At 41.6% G+C, this 6,000-nt stretch overlaps 6 non-coding genes across 6 annotated transcripts; 2 read left to right on the top strand and 4 right to left on the bottom strand.

Annotated features, from left to right (window-relative positions):
* Positions 1-759: 759 nt before the first annotated feature.
* Positions 760-831, bottom strand: trnay-gua (transfer RNA tyrosine (anticodon GUA)). Its single transcript has one exon. It is a non-coding gene; the product is annotated as a tRNA-Tyr (tRNA).
* Positions 832-1,477: 646 nt separating this feature from the next.
* On the bottom strand, positions 1,478-1,549 carry trnac-gca (transfer RNA cysteine (anticodon GCA)). Its single transcript has one exon. It is a non-coding gene; the product is annotated as a tRNA-Cys (tRNA).
* Positions 1,550-1,834: 285 nt separating this feature from the next.
* On the top strand, positions 1,835-1,908 carry trnat-agu (transfer RNA threonine (anticodon AGU)). Its single transcript has one exon. It is a non-coding gene; the product is annotated as a tRNA-Thr (tRNA).
* An 814-nt stretch (positions 1,909-2,722) lies between these two features.
* Positions 2,723-2,794, bottom strand: trnac-gca (transfer RNA cysteine (anticodon GCA)). Its single transcript has one exon. It is a non-coding gene; the product is annotated as a tRNA-Cys (tRNA).
* Positions 2,795-3,452: 658 nt separating this feature from the next.
* On the bottom strand, positions 3,453-3,524 carry trnac-gca (transfer RNA cysteine (anticodon GCA)). Its single transcript has one exon. It is a non-coding gene; the product is annotated as a tRNA-Cys (tRNA).
* Positions 3,525-3,809: 285 nt separating this feature from the next.
* trnat-agu (transfer RNA threonine (anticodon AGU)) lies at positions 3,810-3,883 on the top strand. Its single transcript has one exon. It is a non-coding gene; the product is annotated as a tRNA-Thr (tRNA).
* Positions 3,884-6,000: the final 2,117 nt, after the last annotated feature.

Below are 6,000 nucleotides of genomic sequence, written 5' to 3'. Positions count from 1 at the left end.
TATGAAAAAATAAAAGGAATTTTAAAGCGACACTACGTAACTTTTCCACCTTAATATCATATTTCCAGAGTCATTGTGATGGAACATCAACTTCCAACCGGTTTAATGAACCTCTGTCATGGTCTGAGGGGTCTGTATCGCCTTCACTGGCACTATGTAACTTTGAGGAGCATGGTAGGAACCCTGCCACACTAAAAAACTACACATTTTTACAGCTTTGACTGCTTTACGGAATACGTCACTTCCCCCTCCTTCCCCATTCGTAGTCGAGACGAAAATGGGCGGGGCGTGGAGCGAGAGCTCCGCAGAAGCTGTTGCTGCATTGTGGCTGCAGCAGCTCCACACAACAGACGTGGGGAAAAGATCGCTAATGGTTTAACTTTTCAACGGTTTCCTGCTCGGAGGCAGAACCACGGAGGCCAAGTATCTGACATAACAAAGTAAAAGAGTGAAAGAGTCGTCGGCTCGCTTTGGATCGCGTCTGTAACGACCAAACACACAGTAAAGCCTGAATTATGGTTCTGCGTTAAATCAACACAGACCTACGTGTAGGGTACGTGGCGATGCGCAACGTACGGATGTTGTAATACAGGCCTGGATCAAACATACACATGCATACATACGTAGATATGAAAAAGAAACACTCACCACAAAGGCTGGTTAGCTCAGAAGGTGCACGACAGTGCTGGAAGGAGTCTTGAACAGCTCTTGGACTTCAAACTTGCTCTGAAATCAAGATTTAAGTCGCACAACACAAGTAGGGGGCACCCAGAGCTGAACTGGGGACCTCTTGATCTACAGTCAAATGCTCTACCACTGAGCTATACCCCCTATCTGCTATGGTGGAGCCAGATTGTATACTGGACCTTAGTTAAACCAACTGCTCCGATCAAGTTGAAAAATCGTTAGGACCAACGTTAACTGAAGGATTTTAACCTGAATATTTACACTCTCTTGGAGACCTTTTATTATTTGATTATTGACTGTGGTCAACTCTGCCACAATGTTCCAGATGTATGCTACCTCTTGGCTGATGAAAGTAGGGATAAGCACCTGACCTCCTGAAACCCTGAAAAGGATGAACTGGGAAATTCCGACACCCCCACAGCGCTGCCTTTACCAAACTTTCAGAGATTCTACTTTCTTTTGCGTGCAAGCAAACTGGAAATGCGGCTCGTCTGAGTTTTCCATTTAGACTTAGTTATAAACAGTGATTGCAGGACTTGGACTTGTTAGGTGGATGAAATACTTGGTGATTTGAGAGTTTTGTAATTTAGCAAACGCGCTAGAAGTTTTTCTTTGTATTGAAAACCAGTAGCATCCAAAGCCTAAAAAACCACAACATGGAAGTTGGAGTTGCCTATAAAGTTACTTATAAACAATAAGTGCAGGATTGAGCTTAAAGAATTTAAGATGCCACCTGCACTTTTACCGTAGGTTGTTTTAAGAAATATGCGATCAGGCAACCCTCATGGTCAGGGGGCACCCAGAGTTGAACTGGGGACCTCTTGATCTGCAGTCAAATGCTCTACCACTGAGCTATACCCCCTATCTGCTATGGTGGAGCCAGATTGTAAGACTGGACCTCAGTTACACTAACTATTCTGATCAAAGTGGCAGAACCTTTAGGACATACGTTAACTCTTTCCCAATAAAGGCAGGGATCTTCCACTGCAAGCATGAAAAGGAGGAAAGTTGACCACTCCATTTTACAAAACCCAACCTGTTGTTTGGGATTCAGGACTCAATTTAGCAAACTGCTTGCATCCTTGAACACGACAGTGCTGGAAGTATTCTTGAACAGCTTTAATTCTTCAAACTTACTGTGAGATCAGGCCCTGTGGCTTAGTTGGTCAAAGCACCTGTCTAGTAAACAGGAGATCCTGGGTTCAAATCCCAGCAGAGCCTCTAAACTCATCTGTCTTTGGATGTGAGAAAGATTAGAGAGGTCTCATTCATTCATAGTTCAACCATGGTGGTGAAATGGAAAAATGACATGTAGCTTAAAAAAAAAAGAAAGGCACATTGAAGGTTTCTTAACCAAAGTTAATTCACACATTCCTGTTTTAAAGTTCTTCTAAGAGATGTGGACTGCTTGAGAGGGAGGTACAGTAGTGTCTGGTTCTTCTCCTTTTAGTCACTTTAACGCTTTGCTGTTCTTCACTCGTGCCACAGTACTCCAATTCTTCTTGACCAAATGTGTATTTCTTTACGTGGTGTGTCTGGCAGAAAGTTAATTCCCAAGTGTGACCTATGTTTGATTGAATCTGAAACATTAGTCAACAAAATGTAAAGTTTGAAGTCAAGAGTTCAAGTTTTTGGAGAATCTCTACTCTCTCCATATATTTGCAATAACCCGAGACGGTAGCTAAACTGTAGTGACTTGTAAAGAGTGAATGTGAGGTAGGACACTAGAAATTACTGTCTCAAGTCTCTTGTAAGAGTGGAGGTCAGTTGCACTAACTTTTCTGATCAAAGTGGCAACATTTTTAGGACATACGTTGCCTCTTTCCCAAAGAAGGCAGGGATCTTCCACTGCAAGCATGAAAAGGAGGAAAGTTGACCACTCCATTTTACAAAACCTGACCAGTTATTTGGAATTCAGACCTCAATTTAGCAGCGTGCTTGCATCCTTGTACATGACAGTGCTGGAAGTAGTCTTGAACAGCTCTTGGACTTCAAACTTACTCTGAAAGCAAGTTTTAAGTCGCACAACACAAGTAGGGGGCACCCAGAGTTGAACTGGGGACCTCTTGATCTGCAGTCAAATGATCTACCACTGAGCTATACCCCCTTACTGTCATGACCTGAAATTGGTGGATCCAGATTGCAAGACTGGACCTCAGTTAAACCAACTGCTCCGATCAAGTTGAAAAATCGTTAGGACCAACGTTAACTGAAGGATTTTAACCTGAATATTCACACTCTCTTGGAGACCTTTTATTATTTGATTATTGTCTGTGGTCAACTCTGCCACAATGTTCCAGATGTATGCTACCTCTTGGCTGATGAAAGTAGGGATAAGCACCTGACCTCCTGAAACCCTGAAAAGGATGAACTGGGAAATTCCGACATCCCCACAGCGCTGCCTTTACCCAACTTTCAGAGATTCTACTTTCTTTTGCGTGCAAGCAAACTGGAAATGCGGCTCGTCTGAGTTTTCCATTAAGACTTAGTTATAAACAGTGATTGCAGGACTTGGACTTGTTAGGTGGATGAAATACTTGGTGATTTGAGAGTTTTGTAATTTAGCAAACGCGCTAGAAGTTTTTCTTTGTATTGAAAACCAGTAGCATCCAAAGCCTAAAAAACCACAACATGAAAGTTGGAGTTGCCTATAAAGTTACTTATAAACAATAAGTGCAGGATTGAGCTTAAAGAATTTAAGATGCCACCTGCACTTTTACTGTAGGTTGTTTTAAGAAATATGCGATCAGGCAACCCTCATGGTCAGGGGGCACCCAGAGTTGAACTGGGGACCTCTTGATCTGCAGTCAAATGCTCTACCACTGAGCTATACCCCCTATCTGCTATGGTGGAGTCAGATTGTAAGGGTGGACCTCAGTTGCACTAACTATTCTGATCAAAGTGGCAGAATCTTTAGGACATACTTTGCTTCTTTCCCAATGAAGGCAGGGATCTTCCACTGCAAGCATGAAAAGGAGGAAAGTTGAGCACTCCATTTTACAAAACCCAACCTGTTATTTGGGATTCAGGACTCAATTTAGCAAAGTGCTCTCATCCTTGAACACGACAGTGCTGGAAGTATTCTTGGACAGCTTTAATACTTCAAACTTACTGTGAAATCAGGCCCTGTGGCTTAGTTGGTCAAAACACCTGTCTAGTAAACAGGAGATCCTGGGTTCAAATCCCAGCAGAGCCTCTAAACTCATCTGTGTTTGGATGTGAGAATGATTAGAGATGTCTCATTCATTCATAGTTCAACCATGGTGGTGAAATGGAAAAATGACATGTAGCTTAAGAAAAAGAAAGGCTCATTGAAGGTTTCTTAACCAAAGTTAATTCACACATTCCTGTTTTAAAGTTCTTCTAAGAGATGTGGACTGCTTGAGAGGGAGGTACAGTAGTGTCTGGTTCTTCTCCTTTTAGTCACTTTAATGCTTTGCTGTTCTTCACTCTTACCACAAGGTGGGGTACTCCTCCAATTCTTCTTGACCAAATGTGTATTTCTTTACGTGGCGTGTCTGGCAGAAAGTTACTTCAATCCGTGTATCATTCGTTCTTTCCATTTTCAATTGGCAATCAAAAACAAAAACATGAAAAAGTGCCTGGTTATTTTGTTATTTGTTTTTTATTATAACACAAAAAACGGCAAAATGGCTGGTTTTTCATATTTCAATTTTAGGCGCAGATCAAAAATACGAAATCGAAAAACGGGCCACAGGACTGAATTTGATTTTAATATTTAATTGGTCGGGTTTACGTGACCCGGAAATGGCTCTGTACGCGGTTCTACATTCATGGTACGACGGCAGTTCGGGTAACCATAGCTACCATGGCGGCGCTGGAACAACACACAGATTTGATTAAGGACTTGTTTCACAGCGGTTTGACGCACAAACACATTTCCTGCACGTTGCAGCAGATGGGTCTCCTACAATGCCCAGAAATGAGCGTCAGAAGATTCTGTGCGCGGCATGATCTGAGGAGAAAAAGACATATATCAGACACAGAGCTGGAGAGCGCTTTGATTCAATCTATTTATGAGATAAGTTTTTATTCAGATGTCCACAGTATATTGCAAATATTATATATTATATAGCAAACACTGACAGTAAATGTGAAATCCCGTGACAGACGGGACCATCATATGGCCGAAAATTCATGACCGGCTATCTGTCTTCACTGGGGGTGCATGCTGGAGAAGGTCGGGTTGGAAGAACCCTCAGAGAGCTCCATCAGCCATGAATTCCAGCGTCAGGTAAAACTTTAATGATATGGCAACACAACTGTGTTTGTTTACTGGTAATTTTTGTAAATATATAGTACAAATGAGTCATTATAAAAACATATTATGAAGATTGTGTGCTAATTATTTTTTCCCCCAGGGTGCTCGTAATTTAAATCCAACTCCCTACCATGCTGAATATCCTCCTGAGACCCGGAAGAAAAAAGGTTTTTATATTTGGATTTCTTTTACATAATTCAAGTAACTGAGACATAAGAAACATGTCACAATTTTTTTTTTCTCAAAAATATTTATTTACTTTTTATCACATGTCCCTTGTAGGGGACATCGGGTCTACTTTGAAGTAAAAATACATTGAAAACCATCAGTTTGGTATTTGCGAGATCTCATTTGATTTTACATTTTTTCTCATTAAAAACAATATAAAACCAATATAAAACACATCACTGAACATTCATATTGTAACTTTAAGAAACATTTTTTAACTACAAAAAAATACTACCTTTTAAAAACTTTAAAAACTTTAAAAACTGAACCGGGGATGTGTCAATACACATACAATATCATGAACACATCATGCATTGTACATCAGGAAGCAATTCTTGGCCTTTGAGACACAAAGAAACATGTTGCACTTCACACACTTCACAAATGTCTTCCCTTTGCATCCTTCTCTCCTGCACCTTGAAGAATTCGCTGTCTCCACCATTTTTGGCAAATGTAGTGCTCCATACTTCTTCACTTCTTTGTTGGGCTGTGGCTTAACAGACCTCCTTTTCTTTTTGGGAATGTTCTCTTCATCCCCCCAGGTGCTCACCTCATCTTCCTCACCACTGGACACCTCTTCATCTTGACTGTCTGCACCACCCTGTGCCTGGGACAGCATTTCCTCCGCGCCAGTAGCAGCTTGAAATCAAAGTACTGCATCCTCTCTTTTGCTGGTCTCGGGTCCACCAGAGGCCTGGTGGTCTGACCTGTACTGGATCCAGCTGTTTGTGGCAGCCAGATCAAAGAAATGCAGCATGGTGCGGATGGTCCACTTCTTTGTGCGGCTTGACATGGGATAATAG

The sequence above is a fragment of the Cololabis saira genome, chromosome 5 (genome assembly GCF_033807715.1).
Source record: "Cololabis saira isolate AMF1-May2022 chromosome 5, fColSai1.1, whole genome shotgun sequence".
Classification (NCBI taxonomy): domain Eukaryota; kingdom Metazoa; phylum Chordata; class Actinopteri; order Beloniformes; family Belonidae; genus Cololabis; species Cololabis saira.
This window is presented reverse-complemented; position numbering and strand designations above follow the sequence as displayed.